The sequence below is a fragment of the Gossypium arboreum genome, chromosome 10 (assembly GCF_025698485.1).
Source record: "Gossypium arboreum isolate Shixiya-1 chromosome 10, ASM2569848v2, whole genome shotgun sequence".
NCBI classification, from domain to species: domain Eukaryota; kingdom Viridiplantae; phylum Streptophyta; class Magnoliopsida; order Malvales; family Malvaceae; genus Gossypium; species Gossypium arboreum.
Window position 1 is genome coordinate 57,927,072 of NC_069079.1, and position 17,125 is coordinate 57,944,196.

A 17,125-nucleotide genomic window follows, 5' to 3' on the forward strand; every position below is an offset into this window, starting at 1 on the left:
CTCTTATTTTCTTTTACTTTATAATTAAACTTTACACCTTATTCAATTTAGTCCTTTTCACTAATTACTCTAAATTAAGCTAAATTCACCTAATTTAAATCTAATTAAACACATCACTAGACTCATAAATATTTTTAATAATTATTTTTGAACTCAATTTACTAAGACGGAGGCCTGATATTGCACTTTTTCAATGCCCGTGAATTTTGGGTCATTACACTAGCTAGCTACTCAATAACTTCTATATTACAAAAAGTCATGCAAAAGGTCAAATACACTAATTAACTACCTAAAACTGGAAAGGGACTAAATTGTAAACTAAGCAAAGTATAAAACTAACAAATACGATAACATACAATGGTTGGTTGATTTTTATGTTGTTAGTTAACCTTTGAATTAGGGATCTAAACTACTTAAACTCCTAAATTGGTTCCATTTTACCTATTGGCCTCAACTTTACTAACTTAGACAAATTAGTTCAGTTTATCTTTCAACCTCACCAACTAATCCCAAACTAACAAATTGGTGCTCGATAAGATCTCCTCTCAGTCTCACTTATCTTGAATTTCCCTTAAGGGCATCAATCCTAAGTTTTCAAGTGTATTCAATTTACTTTAGTTTTTACGATTTAGTCCTTGTACCAAAAACTAACTAAATGACACTTCCATCAACCAACCACCTAAGGTTTAGCTAGTCCTACTCATGAAAGCATTAACTTAAAGAGACGTGAATAAAACCCCAAGATTTCCTGCAAAAGCTTGGAGAGCACAACAATGGAAGTAAGATGGATGAATAAAAATACTAAAGCTATGGTTTTTAACAAGTGAAAAGAAAGAAAAGTTGACTGATATTAAACAAGGACTAAAATGTGATTACAAAATATTTTAAGGTGATGAACATATAAATAAACCTAAGCTATAATTAAAAATAACTTAATTGACTAAGAAAATACAAGGAAAATAAGGAAGTTGAAAAAAAAAAACTAAATCCTACATCTGTGGAGAAGAAAACTACCCTAAACCTAAAATAAAAGATGAAAGAAACTCTAAACTAAAAAGCTCTCCCCTCTCTTCTCAGCCAAAAATGGCTTTTAATTTCTGATTACAACCCAAAATTTTAGATCAAATTACCGCTGGACGTCTAATTTTTTTGGGGGACATGTTGGACAAAGACTACCCCTATAGTCATTTTTTGTCTGCCTCGTTAGGGATATAGCTATATCCATGGTCTAGTATCATGATATCCTCATCAGTCTTGACTTGGGGGGATCCCTTGGGAGTTGGATATCGTGATATCACTATGAAGGACCTTAATCATCTTCAATTCAACACTGTCCAGGGTATCACTGTTAGAGTTTGCCCAAACTAATCATGAGGTGATTGTAATTACATACTTGTTTTACCTTTTTTGTTAATATAAGGTAATGTCATTGTTATTTCAGTTTCTTTTTATGTGTGTATAAATAAACTGATTAATAATAAAGTCCTACGAATAATATAATTATTCTTAAAAGATACTTAGTTAAGTATTATTGTGGGTTTGGACATTAATAGTGTATTGAGACTAATGTGTAGTTGATTAATGAAAAAATGTTGTCATTGACATAGAGATGTCAAAATTAATACATAAGTATGTGTTAGGGAACAACTTATTGGACTGACCCGCTGTGAGTATGTTTGTTGGATTATTATGTAATAGTCACAAACATTACTCATATTGATAACTATGTATATGGTCCTCAGACTTGAGTTCATCATTGTTCGAACATCGTGAGTCATATATATTTTGATACTGTCAAACATCTACCATAACAGATTGTACTATAAAGACTGATGCTAGATATACCACAATCTTTGTAATGGGATATGATCAAGATATGATTTATCTCTCCTACATAACGGGAGTAGTATCTTGGGTCACTTAATGGAGTGAGACTAGAAATGCATAGCCATGCTCAAATAAGTTGATATGAGATATCACACTTATTTGTTTATTGTAGTCTACTCAGAATATAAAGAAATATGGGATTGGACTATACAAGTTTGACTATACCAGGACTTGTATCCAATCTTGATATAAAGGATAAAAGGATATAATACATGAAAAGTTTATCATAGAAAGGTTATGTCGAATCATGAGTTCTTGTAACTTGGGTAGCAATGATGCATTAATAGATGTCACTCATTACTTGTAACATTAGAAATGTTCTAGTATTACTGCTAACGTTACAAGAACATACAGGATCATACCCTATGGTTAAAGAAAACATACTTCACGCAAATACGTTGGCGTATACCTTCCTGCATACATCTTTGGCAGACTGTACCACCTGGCAGATAGTATTGAATGGCAGATAGTATCATTTGGTGAATAATATTACCTTACGGATGGTATCGCCTAGCGAATATGATTCACAACTAATTTTTAGAGTTAATATTTATGGAAGTTAATATTTTTTTGGAAAGAATATAAAATTTTAATACCTTTGATGATTTTCTCTAAAAGTAAAAGAATTATTCCATTTTTATTATAGGTGATTAATAAAAAGAAAAAAGGTCATTGATGATACATAGAGGTAGTAAGAAAAATTAAAAGGCTCTAGCAGCCTTTTTGAATTCTCTCTGAAAAAGTTCAAAGAGTTTTGTTGTTCGTGCTTGACTGGGTGGACTACGTAGGGGCCAAGACGATCTTGTTATGGCTTGGAATTGAAACCTTGAAGGAAATCAGATTCCTAAAGGTATATTTCCAATCTTGTTTGAACTCGATTCATAATTCGTACGTAGATCCTTGGTTGATTATGTAACACCTTTTACCTGTATTAAACACTGGAATAAGGTTAAGGAGCATTATTTGACTTATAACACATTTAAACCTACATTTCACATACAATTTTCAATTTCATATAATCATCATTCAACAACGATCACATTGTCCCTAATACGAGCCTGCAAGGCCCTAACATGCATTCGAGAAGGTTCAAGACTAAACTGAAAACTCAGGAAATTTGTACAAAACATAAAATATTTTTCAAACTACAGGGGACACACGCCCATATGGCCCGGCCGTGTGTCACACACGGCCAAAGACACGCCCATGTCATAGGCTGTGTGGACATTTGAAATGGGATCACATGGTCGTGTCCCAGCTCGTGTTTGACCCCGTGTAACTCTCTGACTTGGGTCACATGGCCAACACACACACTCATGTGGCTAGCCTCTGTGCCCTAAGAAATGGCCACACACGCCCGTGTGCCAAGCCATGTGCTAGGCCGTGCCAAAGGTTATATTGACTTATGCCACACGGCCAAGTCACACGCCCGTGTAGGGGCATACTAACTTGATTTTTATTTTAACACCAATGGACACACGACCGTGCAACCTGACCGTGTGTCACACACGGCTACGACACACGCCCATGTGTCTACCCATGTGGACTAAAATAGGCTATTTACCAAGCCATTTTGCCACCCAAATTTGTATAAATCTACACTAAACCAAATGGAACCAAAACAAGACATAAATAGGCATTCAATCAACCTCAACCAAGCATCATTTATACCGTTTCAATACCAAAAAATACAAGGCACACAATATCACAATATTTCATTCAATTTATACCAAATTATCAGATTCTTAAATCATCAATATGTTTACATTTCAAACATGCGTTATTTTACCTATAATTCAAACATAACAAATTTTATATCTCAACCATTTAGTATTCCTAATTACCAATTAGCATCAAGAATCACATATCCATCAATAAACACATAACCAAAGCCATATGCACATATGAATACACAACCAAATCAATCAAATTAAGCCAACTCTCATGGCTATATACAAAACCAAAACATTAACATTTACAAGCCATTTCAAAATGACTAAATTCATTACCAAACTATACAAAATGACCACAATCCTATACATGCCATATACCAAAATTCTTAAGTTCAAAAGTAACATGGCGATAGTTGGATAGTGTGATAAAGTTTCTGATGATTCCCGAATCTGAGCTAGCTTTGATTTCACTATAAAACACAAAAAATAAACAAAGTAAGCTATAAAGCTTAGTAAGTTCATATAAAAATAAATTCAATTAACCACAAATATACAATTCAACCAATTGAATATAAACATATATCTCATATTAGTTAACAAACCTTTCATATATTCAAACATAAGATTTGATGTAAAATTCACAGTTTTCTTTGATTCAAAGCTCATACGATTCGTGTACATGCCTGTACGATCTAGTATTAAACTTATACTCAATCACATATCTAACATATATACCCATTGAACCATTCAGAATACTATCAAATACCTGAAAATCTCACACCCTAGGTGCCACATATATATAGCCGAAGCTATCTCAATCTCGTATCACATGTAATGCTGACACTAGAGCTATCAACGGGTCTGCTTACACAAGCTGACGGTTATAACAAAGCTACACGGTGCTGCTCACACAAGCTGACGAGTATCCGCAACACATGCCGGATAACTCAGCCACCGGTAGGACATACAGACCAGCACCCAAATAATACAACCCCTAATGACATGTCATTCATATCCTAATCTATTCCTAAGGTTCAATCGGGATTTCTCACTTGCAGAATCATCGTCAAACATGTCTGTAGAGTCGTACTCACAATTTATGCAACATCAAAGCATTTAAAATACAATTATAACAAAACTTATTACATACAAACTTACCTCGAACGTAAAAACGACGTAAAAAGCCAATTAATCTGAAACCTTGTTCTTTCCCCAATATAAATCCATATTTCACCTTTCTTGATCTAAATAATATCAAATTTAGCTTATTCAATTATCACTCTATTCAATTTAGTTCCAAAATACACATTAAGACGAATTTACACTTTTACAAATTTACACTTTTGCCCTTAACATTTCAAAATTTTTACAATTTAGTCCTTATTTCATAAAATCACAAATTCATGCAATTCAACCAAAACCCATATTAGTCGGATTTCAATTAAGTCCCTAGCAAACCATATTTTTCATTTATTTCACAATTTAACCACAAAATTTACTCATTTCACAATTTAATCCCTAATTGGACATTTTACTAGAAATCACTTAACTAATGTTGTTTATTTAACAATAAGAATGCATTTTCTACCATTAAACATCAAAACACACAACCTTAAACCTTTAACATTTTTGCAAATTAGTCCTTAAACCTTAAACCAGATTAAGCTGCAACGATCTTAAAAATATAGAAATCATTAAAAATGGGATAAAAATACTTACTAATCAAGCTTCAAAATGACCGAACCCTAAATGGACAAAAATGGTTTCTTCTTCTTCAATATTCAGTTAGAGATGATGACTAAAAAGATGATATTGTGTTTTTATTTTATTTATTTAGTCTTTATTTAATTATTTACTATTATAACCTTTAATTAAACATTAAAAATCACTTAATATATGCCCATATATGTCTACCCACATTAACAATGGTTTAATTACCACATAAGGACCTCTAATTTAAGATTCCATAGCTATTAGACACCTTTAGCTAATAGAACTCAAATTTTACACTTTACGCAATTTAGTCATTTTTTTCAAATTGAACACTCAAATGATAAAATTTCTTAATGAAAATTTCACACAATCACTTAATCATACTATATACATTAAAATAATAATAAAATAATTATTTTGACTTCAAATTTGTGGTCTCAAAACCACTATTTCGATTTGACCAGAAACAGGCTGTTACAGATTATCACTGGATCAATTTTTCTGCTACACCACGGGGCATATCGGTGATCCAACAATCATGAATTCTATGCTTCAATGTTGCGATACCCTTTTTCTTGGTTATGTTTTGTCTCATATTTGGGCCTCCTCTAACGCCCTACAACACTTAACCAACTATTAGGTCCTCGAGGGCACATTTGGCCATTTTAGTTCTCAGAAGTAGTAAAAAAACAACATTTCATTTATTAAAGTAAAAAAAAAAACTAAATAACAACATGACAATAACATTTGAATTTGCTTGGAAATAAGCCCGTACAGTGTAATGGGGAGCCTAAATTGACATGTTAAAATACGACAGATCAGATTCCAACCTAGAAATATAAAATTTGCAAAATAACACAATTCACCCAAAGCATACTTTGGGTCTTCAATTTTGCAATCACAGACTTCTGCTGCGATACTGGTTTACATTTTTGTCATTGTTGTTTTTCCACTACCATTTTCGTGTTGCCATTGTTGGTCACCGTCAGACCACTTGACCAACTCCATTGGACCACCATTAGACCCCTAACAGCCTCCTGTTGTCTGAATATCATTAGTCACCTGCTAGTTTGGCTAGGTTAGGTTTGCGTCGTCTTGATTGGTTTGGATGCATCTCGATTTTTTGGGTTTCATTGAAAAATTTTAGGTTATCCATTTTTGGCTCACATATTTTATTCTAAATAAAAAAATAAAACCCTACGTGGAGATAATAGTCCACGATCTAAATGCCCAAGGTAATAATAAATTACATTTAAATTTCTAGGAATAAAAACTTTGGCAAAATTAATGTGTCATCCATAATAAAAAAATATCATACATTCATTCGTAAACATTTCCTTAAACATGCATACAATTACAAGAATGCCACATCTTATCACATATAATCATACATGAAGAAGAGAGAATTTCGGTCTTGGTTTTGTAATACCCTATACTCGACCTGGTCACTGAGCTTGAGTAACAGGACTCTACACCACTGTCATAACATCACATGTTACACAACATCTCATTCGCATGCGAACGTCATCAAAATTGAACATTTATAAAAGTTCCAAGTCAAGAATACCCTAGGTGAGGTTAAATTTTACTAAGGATTATATGCTTACATAGTCTCCTTTCCCATATTTATAGATAATTGGAAGCTCGTTCGATTTGGAAGCTCGTCGGAGACCTATCACACTATCCCATGGATATATTGGTAGCTTTTGATGTTTTGTTTATGGTTATAATGGCATGTATAGGTGGACTTGTATTAATGATCTAGTTGTTATGTTTGGCATGTATATATGTGGTATTATGGTTGATGAACTTTGGCATTTTGATGCTTAAATGGTTGGTGATGAAATGGTCAAATGAAAGTATATTATGGATGACCAATTTGGTAATTTTGAGTGTGGTTTGGCTTGTGGTTATTATGGTATGACTTGGTATGGAAATAGGTAGTTATGTATGGTTGATTCTTGGGTAAGTATATTTATGTATAGGTTGATTTGATAACTTGTGATTGAGGTGTCTTTTGGTATATTGGTTGTATGAATAGATACCATATTGAATTAGTCCTATCATGCATGTTTTAGGTATATTTTGAAGCTTGACTTTATGTACAAATGGCTTGTAAGTGTGAGCTTGATTTGGGTGAAAGAAATGACTTGAAAATGGCCTATTTCTTGTCCACTCGGCCTAAGACACGGGTGTGTGTCTCAGCCGTGTATGATACACGGCTATACGACACACCAGTGTGTCCCCTGTAGGTTTCAAAGGGTTCCAAGTCATGCAGTTACATGGCCTAGCACACTGCTTGGCAGATGGGCGTGTGGCTTGGCCGTGTGTGTAACACCCCTAACCCGTATTCGTCACTGAAACAAGGTTACAAAACATTACCAAAGTTTTCAAATCAAACGGACATAAAATTCAAACTTTTCAAATTATATCAATAAATACATTAAAACTAATTCAAAACATACATATTGTCCCTTAAACGAGCCCTTGAGGCCCTAAATACATGTTAAAAACATGTCCAGACTAAATCATAAACTTATAGAATTTTTTGGAAAATGATAAAAATTTTCAAACTGTAGGGGTCACATGGCATGTGTTACTCACACAGTTAAGAGACACACCTATGTCTTAGGCCATGTGGGCATTCAAAGTAGGGACACACGGCCTTGTCCCAGCCCGTGTAACTCATTGCTTGGGTCACATAGTCAAGCCATACTCCCGTGTGCTAGGCCGTGTAATAGCCTGACTTGCAACTTTTCGAAAGCTTCGGGGGACACACGGCTAAGTCTCATGCCCGTGTCTCTATCCGTGTGGATGAAAATATCATACAAGTTTATAGCAGCCCACACATTTCATTATTTCACAAATACACCATGAATATTTCGCATTTGTCAATTAAATCCCTAATTTACAAATTCATCAAAAATCACTTAAGAAAAGTTGTCTATCTAACATCAATGATTCATTTTCTTCCATTAAACATCACAAACCACTAAAATGCGTTCATGGTAAAACCCTAGACATTCAACAGTTTTGCAAATTAGTCCGTGGGCTAGCTAGATGAAGATACGACTCCAAAAACATAAAAATTATTAAAAAAGGACAAAAAAGACTTACATACAAGCTAGAATGCTATGGCCGAACCTAGCATGCTTCTATGGTGTTTTTCTTCTTTGATTTTCAGTGGTGAAGATGGAAGAAAGATGATATCTTTCTTTTCTTTATCTTATTTTAATTTTTTATTTACTAATTTACTTAATTAACCTTGATATATAACCTTTAAAATTACCTAATAAATGTCCATATTTGTCCACTCAACATGGAAATGGTTTAATTACAACATAAAACCTCCAATCGTTAAATTTCATAGCTATTAAATCCCTTTAACTTATAGAAATCAAGTTTTGCACTTATTGCAATTTAGTCCTTTTTATCAAATGAAGCATGCAAACGGTAAAATTTCTTATCGAAATTTTTATACGATGCTACTACCATGCTGCATAACTTAAAATAATGATAAAATAAATTTTTTGACATCATATTTGTAGTCTCGAAACCACAATTCTGATTTCAATGATAACGGGCTGTTACAACTCTCCCCCTCTATGAAATTTTCGTCCTTAAAATCTTACCAGAGAATAGATTCGGATATTATTTTATCATAGCTTCTTTAGGTTCCTAGGTGGCCTCCTCTATCCCGTGACGTTGCCAAAGAACCTTTACTGAAGCTATGCTTTTGTTTTTTAACTCTTTAATCTCTTGTGCCAAAATTTTGATCGGTTTTTCGTTATACGACATGTCGGGCTGAATCTCAACATCTGTCCAGGAAATTATATGCGAAGGGTCTGAACGGTACTGTCGTAACATGGATACATGAAACACATTATGAATCTTTTCTAACTCTGACAGTAAAGCTAGCCGATAAGCCACTGGCCTTATTCTTTTGATAGTCTCATAGGACCCTATAAATCGTGGACTAAGCTTCCCTTTTCAACCGAAATGAAGAACTCTCTTCCAAGGCAACACTTTTAGGAATACTTTGTCACTGATTTGAAATTCAATATCTTTACGTTTCGAATCTATATACGACCTCTGTCAATCTAAAGCTACTTTTAAACTGTCATGGATTACTTTTACTTTTGCTTCAGTCTCTCGAATCAAATCGACCCCTTGTATCTTTTTCTCACTAAGCTCGGTCCAATACAAAAGGAGTTTGGCATTTATGACCATAAAATGCTTCGTATGGTGCCATTTTTATATTTGATTGATGACTGTTATTATACAAGAACTTAACTTACTGTAAATATTTGTCCTAGTTACCTTCGAATTTGAATACGCAACAGTGAAGCATATCTTCGAGTATCTGAATTACTCGCTCAGATTAACCATCTGTCTAATGATGAAATGCAGTGCTAAAATGTAATCGCGTACCTAGAGCTTCCTGTAACTTTCTCCAAAACTGTGATGTAAACCACGGATCTCTATCTGGAATGATAGAAACTGGTACCTCGTGTAATCTGACAATCTCAGAAATGTATAATTCAGCTAATCTCTTAAAGGAGTAATATGTACGTATCGAAATAAAATGTGCAAGCTTCATCAGGCGATCAACAACAACCCAAATTGCATCTTTCTTCCTCAGAGATAAGGGTAAACTCGATACAAAGTCCATTGTAACTTGATCACATTTCCATTATGGTATCACAACTACCTACAATAATCCAGAAGGTACCTGATTGTTCGGCTTTAACTAGTTGACATACTAAAATCTCGAAACAAAATCTGAAATCTCGCATTTCATTCCCTGCCACCAGTATATCTATTTCAAATCACTGTACATCTTATTACTTCTCAGATGAATAGACAAGCTACCATTATGAGCTTCATGTAAGATTCCCTGAATGAGCTCTAGATTCTTCGGTACACAAATTCTACCTTTGAATAATAAACAATCATCGGGTCCTATCTGAAATTCTAAATCAGAAGTCGATTCATTCTGTGCTCATTTTGCTAGCAACTTGTCATCACACTTTTAAGCTTCGCAGGTTTGTTGTAAAAACATTAGTCTAGCTTTCAACTCAGCAAAGATCGAGCCACCGTCAAATAATGTCAGTCGCGTATCCATCACTTGTAGAGCAAACAAGGACTTTCTACTCAAAGCATCAATAACTACGTTTGCTTTTCCCGGATGATAATCAATGATCAACTTATAATATTTTAGCAGCTTGAGCCATCTACCCTGTCTCAAATTCGAATCTTTCTGCGATATTAAATACTTCAAACTCTTGTGATTGGTAAATATATGACATTTTTCGCTGAACAAATGATGTCGCCAAATTTTCTACGCAAACACATAAGTTATCACTTTGCCTTCTTGCATCAAAACATAACCTAAACCATTCAAAGATTCATTGCTGAAATTCACAAATTCTTTTCCCAATTCAGGCTAAACCAAAACTAGTGCCTCGGTCAACAGTGGTTTCAATTGATCAAAACTTTTTTGACATTTCTCAGACCATTCAAACTTTACATCTTTTTGTAAAAGTCGCATCATCAGTGTAGCTATTATTGAAAACCCTTTTACGAATCTTCTTTAATAACAAGCTAATATTAGAAAACTTCTAAATTTAAATACGTTTCTCTGTGGTTTCCAGTCAACAACTGTTGAAATTTTACTCGGATCAATTCTGATGCCATCAACCGATACTTATGTCCCAGAAAACCAAATTCTCGGAGCCAAAACTCACATTTGCTAAATTTAGCATAAAGTTGTTTATTTTTATTCCAAAATACACATTAAGACGAATTTACACTTTTACAAATTTACACTTTTGCCCTTAACATTTTAATATTTTTACAATTTAGTCCTTATTTCATAAAATCACAAATTCATGCAATTCAACCAAAATCCATATTAGCCAGATTTCAATTAAGTCCGTAGCAAACCATATTTTTCAGTTATTTCACAATTTAACTACAAAATTTACTCATTTCACAATTTAATCCCTAATTGGACATTTTACTAGAAATCACTTAACTAATGTTGTTTATTTAACAATAAGAATGCATTTTCTACCATTAAACATCAAAACACACAACCTTAAACCTAATAAGGGAATCCATAGATCGAGTTAATGCAATTCTAGGGTGTTAATTAGAAAAAGATTTCAATTATTCAACCTAGGGTTAGACATTATTAGTCTCAAGAGAGATAATAATATAACTTAGGGATTTCTACAGATCAAGTCAAATGAATAAATCGTCTGATTTAGAGTCAAATAACAAGTGAAGTCTAGGTGGATTTGTCCTTAGGTATTGTCTCAATCAATCGAAATTTCCCAAAAGTATTTTTCCAAGTTTTTCTTTCTGTGCATTCTTAGTTAGTAATTAGTTTAGACAACCAAACCTCTTAAATTTTAGGCTAGATAATAAAAAGGAAGCAAATACTAGTACTCGTAGTTCCTTTGGGTTCGAAAATCCGGTCTTGCTGAACTATACTACCGTTTGATAGGTACACTTGCCTTAATCGTGACAATAAGTTAGTCTCAAGAACGTTTCATTTGTAAATCTTTAAAACCTGTTATGAATATCACGCATCAAGTTTTTGGCACCATTTCCGGGGAGCTAGGATATTAGGAAAACTCGATTTTTATTACTTTAGCCACTTTACTTTTATTACAATTTAAAATTTTATTTTCTTTTCTAATTTTTCTCTTATTTCCTTCTGACAGGTATTTCTAGTTTATGACAAGAAACCCGTCAGGACCACTACTTTTTGATGGTGAGATCGACCGCACAGTTCGCAGAAATTGGAGAGAAATAAGGCGAAGCCTAAGATACACAGAGGATGAGCAAAAGGACGATTCTTCAACCACAACCGAGGAGATGGTTCAAAACTAAGAAAATCCGCTACCTCTTGTGGTTGCTGTTAATCAAAATCCTGCTCTGCGCACTATGTATGATTAAGCTAAACCTTCTTTAACAGGAACTGAATTGAGCATAGTTAGACTGGCTATAGCCGCAAATACTTTTGAACTGAAGCCTAACACAATTCAAATGATACAATAGTTTGTTTAGTTTGATGGTTTGCAAGACGAGGATCCCAACGTTCACTTGGCAAACTTTTTGGAACTATGTGTGTGACAGCCCAAAATTGACCCTAGTCGGGAAGTGGTTTCGGGACCGCTAAACCGAGTCAATGAAATGTTTGAATGTAATAATTATTGTCTAGAATATGTAAATATGAATGTGTGAAAGTTTCAAGCTTCGATTTGGTCGATAGCATGTGAATTCAGTTAGTAGGACTTATGTGGGAAAATTTAGAAATATGCTAGGCAAATGCAAAGTGACCTAATAATGCATGTTGTGAAAATGAGGGATTTGCATGTCAAATTCCCCTAAAGAAAGCCTAGTGGCCGGCCATGACAAGGTTTATGGGCAAAGAAAACATGTCATAACATGTTTTGTTAATGGATGATGTTAAAAATGATTAAAAATTTAAGGTTGTAGGAAGAGAAACAAAAAAAAAATTGTGTGTGTGTGTGGTTTCCCCCCCCCCCTTGCCGTGAGTTGAGGAAAGAAAGAAGAAATTTTTTTTTGTGTTCATCCTTTCTCATCTTTTTGGCCGAAAATTCAAAGGAAGAGGGGAGGGGTTTGTGCTTCATGTTCAGTTTGGAAGAGAACTAGGAGCAGGTTCGGCCATACTTGTACCTAGATTAAGGTATGTTTGATGTTGTGTAATGAGATTCACACATGTTTCTAGTTGCTAGCTTGAGTTCTAATTAGCCCATGGTTCAAATCTTTGCTATGACATGGGGATGATATTCGGCCAAGGTGGATTTTGTGTTAAAGCCATTGCATGCTAAATGTGAAGCTTGTTAATGATGCATGTGATGGTGGATTGACTACTCTTGAATTTTCTTTTTAGCATTCTTGAGAAAGACATTAAGTTCTTTGTTTAACCATGGCCAAAAATTGAAAGGGTATGGTGTTGTGATGTATTCGCCATGGTATGTTCATAAGTATGATTTATGCTTATTGCATGATAGGTAAAATTTGTGTTTTGGATATATGTTTATATGTGGTTATGATCAACTTGAGATTCGGCTCTTGTACATATATATATATATATGTTTGCACATGATGCATTGGTATGGCATATAGACTATCTCAAGGTATACATTTACATATGATGATGTTTGGTTTTGAAGTATATAATTGGCCTCAACATGGACATGCATATTTGGCCACATGAGGTGGATTGTTGTGCATGCATTCGGTTAGAGGCAAGCATATTGATGCCTATTTTTGACTTAGATAATCGGCTACCTTGCTATGAGCTAAGGCCGAATGTGAGTGGTTGTGTTGGAATGTCACATGCTTGTTAGAGTGGTGAATGAAAGAGCCGAATGTGTGCATAGTTAAAGAGAATTGACTAAAGTGCTTAGTTATTTGATATTGGGTTAATGATGTGTGTATTCGGCCATAAGCTAGCAAGTGAGACTTTAATAAGTTGAATTTGTTTGAATTAGCTCAAGAGCTTAGAGGGCCACAGTTGGATAAGGGAAAGGAAAAAGTGATCGAATAGCCGTAGAAGCCGTTCAACAACATCCGAGGTAAGTCTTCGAGTAATGACCCTACATGAATTATATTGAAATGACTTATCATATTATGGCGGATAGCCGAATGTGCGTAGGGACTACGTTATAAAGTCAATTGAAATTATGCTCTTTGTGTGTGTGGCTATTGAGCCGAAATTGGAAAGGTTTGGTAAATGTTTTGTGTTTGAGCCTTAGTAACGAAAATGAAATATGGATGTGTCATGATCATTGATATATGTGTGCATGAGCATTTGAATGATACCCGGGCTAAGTCCCGAAGGTAATTATGCTAGTGATTATATCCGGGCTAAGACCCGAAGGCATTTGTGCGAGTTGTTATATCCGGGCTAAGACCCGAAGGCATTTGTGCGAGTTGTTTTATCCGGGCTAAGACCCGAAGGCATTTGTGCGAGTTGCTATACCCGGGTTAAGACCCGAAGGCAATTGTGCTTGTGGTTATATCCGGTTAAATTCCGAAGGAACTTGGTTTGAAGGTGAGCGTTTTGTGCTGTAATAAATTCAATTAGTACACTCGAAAAGCCCAAACGATAAGGTATGTTTGCATGTGCATCGGAGAAGTCGATTTGTTTGAAATAGTGATTGTTCAATCGACTAACGAACTTTCAGCTCTTAGATAGGTTGATACCTTATGTGTGTATATGTTGATGAAGTGTGAAGTAAGTATGATTATGAGAATGTGAATTAATAAAGTGATTCATTTAGCTATGTGAATGTAATACTTTAGTCAAAGCCGATTTCATTACTTGAAACTTACTAAGCATTAAAATGCTTACCCCGTTGCTTTGGCTCTTTGTTTTCTAGATTTTGCTCGTTAGCTATCGGATTCGGGATCATCGAAGTCGAAGTCATCCACACTATCAAAGCCCTTTTGGTACTCTTTTAGTTGAACTCTGGATATGGCATGTATAGGACTACCCTTTGTTGTCCAAGTACTTTTGTGATGTATATGTGTACAGCCATGCGAAAATGGCTCGTAAAAGTGGAGTATGGCATTAGACCATTTGTGTTTTTGTAATTATATATGGTTTCATGATGTGACAATAGACTGGAATGGAAGTGTTGGTCAAATGATCAGCCATTGGAATGGCTAAATATGATCACATGTGGACCTATGTATGACAAAACTATAGTTGGTCCATGGAAACCACAAAATAGGTAAGGTTTACCTTGAAACAGATGCTGACAGCAGCAGTGGTGTGGATTTGAAAAATCACTAAAATTTGTAGGAATGGAGTTAAATAGCGAATAAATTATGTAATCGAACCTTGATGAATCAATTTTCATATGAAAGTAACGAAAAAATCATATGGACAGTATATTAAGAGATATTAAAATTCTCGTGAGACAGGGCCAGAACGGTTTCTGGATCCCCTGTTTCGACTTTGAAAATTTACCATAAATTATCCAGAAATAATTAGAAGTCATGCCTTATATTTATAGATTCCCATTTGAGTCTAGTTTCATTAGAAACAAACGGCATGAGTATTGAAGCTCTGTACAGGGAGATATCCAAGTCGTAATACATGAAGGTCAGAGTAGTCGAACCCAGAATCAGGGGAGACTTTAACTAATAAACTGTACCAATTGGCCTGACCAAAAATTCTAGAAATAAATCCACAGATGGATATATGAGTCTAAATTCAGGGAAAATTTACGGAATCAGTTTTCTAGTTTTGAAACTCAAGATATGATTTTTAAGGCGACAGTGACGCAGTTATCCAGCTTGTCTGGAAATGTTAAATTGGTCGGTGCAATAAGTGGATTTAGCTCGTTAACCCCTCGTGTCCGACTCCGGCGACGGTCTCGGGTACGGGGTGTTACAATGTGATACTTTTAAAATTAATGGCATTTTTGATGACACCATTCATCTTCGGTTATTCCCTTTTTCATTGAGAAACAAAGCTAAATAGTGGTTGAACTTGTTGCCACGGGGGTCAATCACAACTTGTGAACAAATAACCAAAATTTTTTTATTAAAATATTTTTCGCCGGCTAAAACGGCTAAATTACGTAATGATATTTCTTTCTTTGTGCAGATGGATTTAGAAACACTCTACGATGCATGGGAGAGTTACAAGGACCTCTTGAGAAGATGCCCTCACTATGGGTTATCACTTTGGCTACAGGTTCAAACCTTTCATAATGGTCTAAATCCTTCGACTCGACAAATGGTTGACGCAGCTACTGGCGGAACCATCAATAATAAGACACCTAAAAATGCCTATGAATTTATAGAGGAGATGTCATTGAATAACTATCAGTGGCAAGTCATGAGGACAAAGCCAACGAAAACAGCCGGCGTTTATAACGTCGATACGGTCACCATGCTCTCTAATCAGGTAGTACTCTTGAATAAGAAAATTGATGGTTTCCTTAGTTCTTCACAGGTTCACCCAGTAATGCAATATGAAGCAAGTGGAGGCGGATCAAGTAGTTTAGAATACCCACCTTATGGCCACAACATGGAGAATGAATAGTTAAATTACATGGGTACCAATCCTCGATCTCAAAACAATCCCTATAGTAATACTTACAATGCAGGTTGGAGGAACCACCCTAATTTTTCATGGGGAGGCCAAGGGAATCAGAGACCACCACCTCCAAGCTTCCAACAACCACCCTACCAACAAGAGAAAAAACCAAACCTTGAGGAGATGCTGACAAAATTCATCTTAGTGTCAGAAACTCATTTTCCGAATATCGAGACCACACTCAAAAATCAACAAGCATCAATCCAGGGGCTCGAAACTCAGATTGGATAGCTCGCCAAGTTGATTTCTGAATGGCCACAAGGTAGCCTGCCAAGCAACACTGAATCTAACCCAAGGGAGCAACTCAACACGATTGTCATTCAAGATGAGGAAGGGCTAGTTGCAGAACCAAGGCCAGAAACGGTGGTAAGCATAGGTAAGGATGAGGTAGGGCACAATGAGCCAAAGCCAGTGATTACAGAATATAAACCTTGCGTGCCATACCCTAATGCGACAAGGAAAGACCGCTCAGATGAACAATTTGGTAAGTTCCTTAAAATCCTAAAGAAACTACATATTAACTTACCGTTTATTGAAGCCCTTTCGCAGATGCCAAACACAGTCAAGTTTTTAAAGGAGCTTTTAACAAATAAACGGAAGGTAGATGAAGCATTGCATATGTAGCTGAACGCGGTCTGCTCAGCCATTCTATAGAATAAGCTGCCTAACAAACTAAAGGATCTAGGGAGTTTTACAATTC

At 35.1% G+C, this 17,125-nt stretch overlaps 1 non-coding gene across 1 annotated transcript; it reads right to left on the reverse strand.

Annotated features, from left to right (window-relative positions):
- Positions 1-15,897: 15,897 nt before the first annotated feature.
- LOC128283175 (small nucleolar RNA R71) lies at positions 15,898-16,004 on the reverse strand. Its single transcript, XR_008273517.1, has one exon. It is a non-coding gene; the product is annotated as a small nucleolar RNA R71 (small nucleolar RNA).
- Positions 16,005-17,125: the final 1,121 nt, after the last annotated feature.